Raw genomic sequence first — 9721 nt, 5'->3', positions numbered from 1 at the left:
TCTTGACATCCTCAAAACTGCAGTGGTAACTAGGCAGTCCTGCAACGAAAAATCAACTAAGGCCTGGAGAATTGCTACAGAAACATAAGAATTCTCTCCTTTTTATAGCAAAAGCTTAACATAGGGCTTATCCTAGAGAAAGGGGTGCCTAAATCCTATAGAAGTTAATGGAACATCAGTGCTTCACTGTAGGGGCTAGATAGACCTCTGATCTCGTTTCATCTGAATTTTGAGTAGTCCCTTTCATTTTGATATAGCTCTCTTCTGCTAAAAGACTCCCCACCCATTGCTGAAAGACGTGTATCTATATACTAATTTAAATAAACATTTTTCCCCAAGTATTTTCAAATTTCATTTCCAAGCAGATGATATGATAATATGTTGCAATAATTTAAATACATGTTTTTCCATGAACATATGGAAGGCATGGAAGCTGTAGACATCTCCATATCTTATAAAATCTGATAGTTTGGGGAGTGGGATGAGTCTGGAAACATTAATTCCATTGGGAATTTTGGCAAATTTGGTAACATCCCTACTTAACTATTGGCACAATCCTTCTCATGGTTTGCACCGGTGGAATGTATGCCCTGCCAGCATAAGCTGTGGCAAATGTGCAATAAAGCACATGGCAATAGTGCCCCAGTTAGTAGCACTAGTAGGCTGGAGACTTCCTGTTCATGCTAGCACAGTGGATGAATGCCAGAGCAGGGAAGTTCTGCACTGTGCAGTGCAGGGGTGGAGCAAAGGTCTGGGAGGGAGCACAGCTGGGGAGGGGTGTGAGAATTGGGCATGGGAGGAAGGTGGGATCAGAAGCACTTAGAACGTAAGACCTCGCTGGATCAGGCCAAAGGCCCATCTAGTCCTACTTTCTGTATCGCACAGTGGCCCACCAGATGCCTTAGGGAGCACACATGGTAACAGGAGACCTGCATCCTTGTGCCCTGCCTGGCATCTGGTAAAGGAACTTTTTGTTCCTTTACCATTTAATGCTGAGGATTCAATACTAGGAAGACTTACACACTGATGTGTGCCATATCCTCTCCCCCTTCTCAGGCCTGATCAAAATGGATCAATGGTGACCTACGCCAGCTACAAAGTTGACCCATTGCATGAGCTGGGGCTTACCCTAGGTTGGTTGGTTGGCAACCTTCAGTCTCGAAAGACTATGGTCTAAGCCTACAGCACCCAGTATTCCCAAGCGGTCTCCCATCTAAGTACTAACCAGGCCTGGCCCTGCTTAGCTTCCGAGATCAGACGAGATCGGGCATGTGCAGGGTAACAGGGCTTTCCAAACCCCATCCCAGGAGCCATATCTGGGGTTTGGGTGAAGCCCTCTGCTCCGTGAGTGGAGCTTACTATTCTGCCTCCAGGGATCAGGGCGCAGGGACTCCTGGGCAGTCGCGTCTGCCCGGACATCCTGTCCCACAGCTTTCTGGGATGCTGGGCAACAGACACGACTGCCCAGAGCACCCCTGTGCCCAGATCTATTGGGGATTCACATGGTGTGGAGGTGGAACGATAAGCACTGGTCCAAATGGGGGTTGGTTTTGCGGTGCACAGTGATTGCGAGTTTGGCCACAGCTGCCGTAGGCCGAGGGGACAAATGTCCTCTTCCCCCAAAGAGAATTTCTGCCTGCTAAACTCTCCTGCAGGACGCAGTGTTGCCTATACTGGTGCTGCTAAATAGGCATGGGGAATTCAGGTTTGATTGTGCTGCCTGAGCATTATCTGAGCAAGTGATGTGACTTTGGGCTTTACTGATTACCATTGGAGAATTTAGTACATGCTTAACTCTAATTTATTTCAGTGGGAGGTGTGCAACCTCATCCTACGTATGTGTGTTCAGAGGCCTCAGTGGGATTTACTCACAAGTAAAGGAGAGAGCATAAGGGATAGCATGGAAAACTGAAATAGTCCACTTTGGCTCAACTGTTCCCATAGTCCCACTGATTTGATTTCAATGAGGTTAAGTGTTCCTTTCTTGCTTTTGATAGGGCGTCATTGAAAATTTCAGTTTGGTAAAGGAAACAACAAAAAAGATGTGAGCCAAAAAGGAACCATTTGTCCAGGAAGAATTTAAGAATCAACGAGCCTGTGTACACAGTGAATGGATATTATTGCATTAGTCTTCACGTTTTAAATGCACATTACTTCAGGTGCCTTTGGGTAGAGGTAACTTAAGAATATTGTACATGAACGAATGAGTGACTGCTTCCATATTCCTGCAATAAAAGCTACCCATTATATCCATCTGGTAATTAAAGTATTTACATTTAACACATACATATTTCAATTTTTACTGACACATTTTTGTCTGCCGTTGTAAGAAAAAAAGGCTACAGAAAGTTTAAAAGAACTTCAAAACAGCATGCCTGACAACATTAAACTCTCCATAACTTATATTTATAGGCATGTGGCAAATAGGAGAGAAAAAAAAAACCTCCCTGGAGCACTTTTTTCAAAGAGCACTTTCGATAATGTATCCCAAGGGACAGATTTTCAAAATGGAGCATTAAGAGTTATGAGCATAAATAACATGCCCCCATTAGGAGAAAGAAGGGGAAGAGACCATATCCTATACCTTCAAAATAAGGCCATGCCCCAAGAAAGGTTCAGAAAAATATACTGTAAAAAATTACTTTTAAAGGCTTCTTTCTCTCCAGGACAAATAAAGAGCAATTCAACATTACCGATGTAGGCAATGGCTTTGAAAGAAATGGAAGGATTATGATTTTAAAACACATGAAGGAGCTTCAGATGGACACTTCTTACATCCAGGGGGCAGCAGAAGAAAAACAAAAATATTGGTGATGGGAATTGTGGGGCAAAGTGCATTTTTTGGATGGGGGTGAGCTTTGTCCCACATGGTAGAGCTCTGCAAGACAAGTACTATATTTCACATTAACAGTCCTGATCTGAAATACAGAGTGACCCCAAAAAAACAGAACCCACAAATCTTTGAATAAAACTGTTATTTTTTAATTTTTCTTCTTTTTTTCTTTTGGGGTATACAAGTCGACTTTGTGCATGAAATATTGGAACAATAATCTTCCACAAACTCAATAAGTTTGAATCCAGTAAGTTTCTTGAAATTTACTGGACCTTTGTAGGATTTAATAAAATTTTTATGGGTTCTGTGGTTTTTTTTTTGTGTCACTATGTATATCTTCAGCCCATTCCAATGTAACTTGCCTGGCACTGATCTAGCGCAGGGGGCTCCAGACTCTGGCCCACAGGCCTGATCCAACACCCTTGCTAGTTCCTTCCCCACATGAGCAGAGCTTACCATACCGCAGGGGAGGCTTCCACTTTGCCACCAATTGGCCCCCCCATATTCTCTCTGCCCCGCTACTTTCACGTTCTGCTGCCCCAGCAGACTCAGCTCTAGGATTTCCTGGAAGACGCAGCAGGATAGAGCGAACATGGGGGGCGATCGGTAGCAACAATGGAAGCCTCCCAGGTGGAGTAGTAAACTCCTTTTGTGCCGGGGAGGCTGTCTGCAGTGCACAGTGGTCTCCAGTTTAGAGTAGACATGCCTACGCAGGAGTAAGTTCCGTTCTAGTCAATGTGGCTTACTGTCAGGTACTTGGGCCTGCTATGGGCCAACCGGGGACCAGGTAGCAGGGAAGAAATAAGTACAGACGTTTTATACTTCCTGTACCTATTCCGCCATGCCCTAGTCCCCAATGGGACTAATTTAAATATATGCCAGTTCTTTTGCTGACGCAAATCCAAGTAGGTTGAAGGGGGTGTGTCAGGCTTGAGCCAGGAGCATGGAATATTGACACAATTGCTGTCACTGAGGTCTGCCCGGGCCCACTCTGGCCTGGCCAATGGCATCACTTAGCTGGGGTTGATGGAGTGGACCACTTCAGGGGTCATGGTCCAGAGTGGGGCAAGAGGTACACTGCCTAAGCCCCTAGGGAGACGAGCTCTGTACAGTGTGTGGTAGCAGATTAGCCCTCCAACCCACCTGAAAAGCCGCAAATGGTGCTCCTCCAGAAGCAATTCAGCACTGTGCAGCACAATGACATCATTGAATCACCGCGGAGCTACTTCTAGCTGGCTGCACAGTCACACCTGCATACCAGATGCTGCACTGCAATGCTCAGCGTGGCAGGGGTATTGCATGGTGGGAGGGTGTCGTCGCCCCAGGGGTAGGACATTCCATCAATGCCACTGGGCATGCCCCTATCCCAACCCAGTCCAATCCCCACTCTGTTATTCTCCCATGAAATGGTTCTCCTCCATCTTATCTGCACCAACAGAGTGTCTAGGGGTTTCTGGCATGCAAATGGAGTCACCAGTCATTTGCACTGATGGCTCTGAAGCGCATAACAGCAGTGCAAAGTTTGCGCTGCGGCAGTGGGGCCTATGGCAGCAAGTCTACAAAATCTGCTGCCGTAAACCCTTGATAGGATTTGGTTCCCAATTGCCACAAACCATTGGCACAGCCCACTCCCAACTGCCATAGCCGCTCTAGTTACCCATCTGCAGGTATATTGTCCATAGAACATTCACTATTTCTCTGCCAGGATATTTATCTGGTTTTCCTGCCACGATCTTGATATTCTGTTGTTCAGCCCTCCTCACTGTATCTCCATTTGAAGCCAAGAGTCTTCCTTCACAATGCCCTCTACTCCTTCCCAACCAGAAGAATGCATCACTGCCATTGAGTATGTAAGATGACATTGAGCTGCGCATTATCTAATAGCTTCCCAGATTATTTGGAAGGAAAGGCAGGGATGCTATATATGCTATATATGCCGCAGTACTGAGCAGACAGCTCCCAAAATACAGTGAATAAGTGCTCCCTATCTTCTCATCTTCAAAGAAGACACAGCATGCCAAGGAGAACAGTCTGACAGCTATAATCAATGGCAGGGAAAGTGACATGCAATATTCCTTTGGGCAGCTGTAAATTGTATACTACCTTGATCGTAAAGAAGAAGTTTCAAACATTTTTTAACAAGGGATACATAAAAATGAGATGTGAAACTGTAGATTTAGGGCCTGGTGAAAGGTTTTATTTGTCACCTAACTTCTGTCACACACACACACACACACACACACACACACCCCAGAAAAGATGATAACGTGTCTATTTAGAATACAACATGTGAATTATTTGCCTTGATCTATGGAGTCCGTGGTGGAAACCCTGCTAGAGGCTGAACGACCGGTACTCTGTCGACTTCACTATATTAAGCAAAGACCTACTGTGCTATTATTAATATCACCGAGTGCTGTGCATTTAAGCCCAGAAATGAAATTAGGGTGGTTATACATTACAGATAACTGGAAGGCTGTCATTCAGATGATGGACAGTATAACACTAAGAGCTGCAGCTCCAATGAATTATTGTACCAAATGCCACCACTTCAGTGATCTATTTCATCAGAGCATTAGAATCAATGTGAAAATAGATCATAAAACCAATCCCTAAGGGTGATCTATCCCCTCGCACCCAGAAAGGGCATTCCATAATGCTGTATGACAGTTGAGTGTGTAGGTATTTACATATTACATACATATTACATGCATATTCCCCGTTTTCCTGGTACAAACACTTGAGTTATTGGTACTTCATTTTTGAGGATGAACACTTTGTGTCACCTGGTTAGCAAGTTTCAATTAAGAACATGAAAACTGTTTCACTGGGTCTCCCCCTAAAAGTTCAATCAAATTCAGCATACTGTTTCTTGCTGTGGATAGCCCAGAGCCAGCCAATCTTGGGGCTGCATGAAGCACCTGCTTTGATTATTGGGCTGGATGAAAGTGATGAATTAAAGCAGGCTGTCTCTGCCTAATCAGTAGTTGATTCCACCCATAATGCTGTGCCATTTACTTCTAATTAGCTTTTGTTCACTCTCTTACCATTGCTGCCAAAGTTGGTGGAGGTGTAGGAGGAGGTAATGGCTGCTCCAATCTTCTCCCCAACTGCTCACCTTTCAGGGAAGAGTACAGCTATTGCTTCAATTTCTCTACCTGCATTAACCAAGTTTCTTCTACGTTGACCAGGTGGGGAGGGTCTCAGGGCAGAATGCTCAATGATCCTCAATGCCTGACCAGGTAAGTGAAGAAGAAAAAAATACAATCACAGCAATTGCGTTGCTGCTGATTTCTGAGCCATTCCCCTTAAAGAGGAATGGCCCATATCTGGTTTCCCTAGTGGGTTGTGACTCACCGGTTTGGGAACCACTGCTCTACACTTTTAGAGATTCAAACAGAGGTGTTCATACGCCTTCTCCAAAGCATTATAACTTTCCAAAACTTTTCCAGCTGTACCTCCAAACGGAATAATATAACACCTGACTATAGAGAACATGTTAAACTCAAATAAATCAAAGTATACTGTGAAAATGAGTGAATGTATATATTCTAACAGATATGGTGATCATTAAATTAAAGCCAACAAGAGTATAATAAGAAGGGAAATGATGAATCAATAAATAATGCAGAGCTTGGAAGAATGCTTTCAACAAATCTTTCAAAGTAAATGAATCAGTACACCGCTATATACCCATATCAAATCAGAATACATAATGTGTCACAGAAACGCAAGAAGGAGGATATGTTGATTTAGCTGTCTTAACTATGCTGAGAGATCACTTTTACTGATCTCACAAGAGAGCAAAAGAACAGAGGACAAAAACAGCATACATAACAAAGTGATATACATAGAAATGAAGATACACCAAGTGTCAGCAGAAAAGGATTAATGGGAAAACTGCCAGATAAGTAAACAGAAAGGTTACATACTTGTTTTAAAAGTACTCATTATTGATAGTATGATGCCTTTATTTAATTAATGACTGCATACATTGATGAAGTTACTTGGCATTTTTATGGTCTGTGAAGAATACATTTTCTCCAAGGAATATCACTTTCTGATGCTGATGTTTCTATGCAACCTGATTTTCTTGGGCTTTATAAAATGCATGGTGCAATTTTTTTCATGCTTGGTGTCTTTGCACCTCCTGGTGATCAGCAAGCAAGAGAAGCCAGTGATCCTCCATAAGGATACATTCTTCTGAGATTATTGAAAAGCTACTTACAAAAGCAGTACTGGGATTGAGAGGAAAGTTTCTACTCGTATACCTTGGGGTTTGTAGCATGTTGTCTGTCCGTTAGAAGGAATGTCTGTTCTGAGATGTGGAATCCCATTCTGTGAATGACAGTACTTCCTTTGGACTCAAAGGGCACAATCCTAACCAGCTTTCTAGCAGTGAGGTAAGGGCAAAGCAGCTCCAAGGTAGGGGAACAAACATTCCCTTACCTTAAGGAGGCCTCCATGACTACCCCCCAACTGCAGGATGCAGCACATGCCCCATTGGCACAGCTATGTTAGTGCTGGAAAGCTGGTTAGGATTTGGACCAAAGACTGTAAGTCTGCATTGCACGCTGTGTGATAAGCACTCAATTTTTCTCTCACTTTCAGGCTGGAGAATAAAGTCTATGGTACACCTCACAGGAACCGCGCTGTAAAAACAGTGTTCCCATAGCTAACTATTTCAGCCCAACATCCATTCCAAAACAATTTAGAAACAGTCACTGTGTAGTAAACAAATTTGATATCCCTGACGGTCACTGGAAGCTGCTTGAAAAATCTCAATATGTGGTTCCACACATTAAATGCTTCTATATACTGTATTATAGTCCCATTGAGGCTGGCCCATACATGGGGTCAACAGAAGTTGTCATCTCAGGCAGAAGTTGGGAGGGGGCACCCACTTCTGTCTCCTAGCTTGCTTCCACAGGAACTCCTCCTCCTCTTCCCACTCCCTGAATTGGAAAAGGGGGGCAGAGCACAAGTGTGAAGAGGGAAGTAGTGGCCTAAAGCAGAGTGTCAGAGGAGCAGAGGCTGACAATTACCAGCTAAAGGTGGCAGCACCTAGTTGTGTAGCTGAGGAGGGTCACAGGATGCTGTGACAATGCTGCCTTTGCTGTGACCGCTGGGTCCTCCCCCTGCCACAGCATCTCAAGCAGCTTGGAGTGAGTTTGCCCAGCTCAGAAGAAGCAGCGACCACTGACCCCGTAACCCTTCTGAATATGACCAAAACATGTGCTCACGTACCTTTGCTGAGCCTCTGAAGGTCTTCAAACTTCATTTCTGGATTTGCACAAAAAACCAGAAGTGACATTCTAAGGTTTTCCAGGGACCTTAGAATGCTTTCTGAGGTCTAGGGAGGCCGACTCAGGCTTCAGAAAACCTTCCAGTCATGACCGGAGCTCAGTTCCAGTTGCATTCGGAGGGGTACAGGTAAGGGGGCAGCCCAGGTCAGAAGCAGCTCTGGAAGGTGTGCCCTGACCCAGCACTCTTTCCAGCCACTCTGCTGGCAGCACCAGGAGGTTTTGGGCCATCGCTGTCTTCCATGAATGAATCATGGGAGGCTATTTTCAGAACCATCTAAGTGGTAACTGTAACAAGTGGTTTGGTGCTCAGCCTTCTCAATGGAAATATACATTAAGGTCATTGTAGTAATAAACCAACCTTGTACCTGGTATTTCTTTTTCCTCCTCCACTTCCCCCTCACCAGAAAATGACGTGTTCAAGGCATATAATTGAATTACACGGACAACTGAATTGTGCATGCATATTTGATGTGTACAAGTCCACCACCTGCCAGGTTGTTTTTTTCTTTTTTTTTTCTTTTTCCCAAGTTACCATCAAAGCATGAAAGACATACATCTAAGCCAAACAATCTCATGGCACCTGAATTCCAGAGAAAAGGACCTTTACAGATTGAACATCTGCAGGAGAAATTAGAATGTCCCCCAATTTCGCTCACCTGAAATGGATCAGAATCTCTAATTGAAGATGCTAGATTTCCTTACATCCTTTTCCTAATGAATGGATTGCATCAATGTTTTGAAAGTTTTCCAGGGGTTGATTTGATAAGGTGTGATGCTCAAAAAGGAGCATGGTTATCTGCCACATTTATGTGCAGAATGTTCATCTTTACCCAGGGGTTTCCAAACTGTGTGCTAGGACACTTCAGGGTGAATTCACAATGGTGCTGTGGGATGTCCCTGGTGACCCTCCTAATGGCTCTCCCAGGTGCCTCCATTTTGGATCTTGCGAGATCTCACGAGAGTTGAACACCACCATCTTTGGTTACGCAAGGTCTCATGACGATTTGGGTGCTGCCATCTTGGATTGCATGAGTTTTTGTGTGATCCAAGATGGTGTTGCCCAGCTAAACCAGGGAAGAAGAAGTTGTGAGGGTTTTGTGACCACACTGCGTTTGGAAACCACTGCCTTTACTTATCAGATTGAGATTGGAATTGAACAGGTCAAAAGCAGGTTGAATTGTCCATGCAACTCAATGCCAATCCCATTATACCAAAAAAACAATGTTGCCATTCTTGAGAGTGCAATAGAAGAGATGCTGTACTGTTCCAAGGATAAACTTGGTTTTGGTGTAGCAATGAGAAAGAAGGTGGCTCAGACTAAGATTTATCTGACAGTTCTAGGATAAAAGTCTGCAATAATGCTCAAGGAAACCAGAAAAACAGACAATAAGGAAGCACTACTAAAACAGCAATGATTGCTTACAGCACGCTTTAGTCTGGAGGGAGACAAATGCAAAATGGGTACATATATACAGAACATTTTTTTTTAAAGAACGGCATATTGTTTTAAAACAAATAAGGAAACTGACTGCAAAGCAAACATTAAAAAATATGAAATACGGATCACATTAAAAGTGGAATA

The 9721-nt window shown here is 43.8% G+C and overlaps 1 pseudogene; it reads right to left on the bottom strand.

Annotated features, from left to right (window-relative positions):
• Positions 1 to 1176: 1176 nt before the first annotated feature.
• On the bottom strand, positions 1177 to 1297 carry LOC136657979 (5S ribosomal RNA; annotated as a pseudogene).
• Positions 1298 to 9721: the final 8424 nt, after the last annotated feature.

This window comes from Tiliqua scincoides, chromosome 7, assembly GCF_035046505.1.
Source record: "Tiliqua scincoides isolate rTilSci1 chromosome 7, rTilSci1.hap2, whole genome shotgun sequence".
Lineage (NCBI taxonomy): Eukaryota > Metazoa > Chordata > Lepidosauria > Squamata > Scincidae > Tiliqua > Tiliqua scincoides.
Note: the sequence above shows the minus strand (reverse complement) of the source record. Positions and strands in the feature narration are given on the sequence as shown.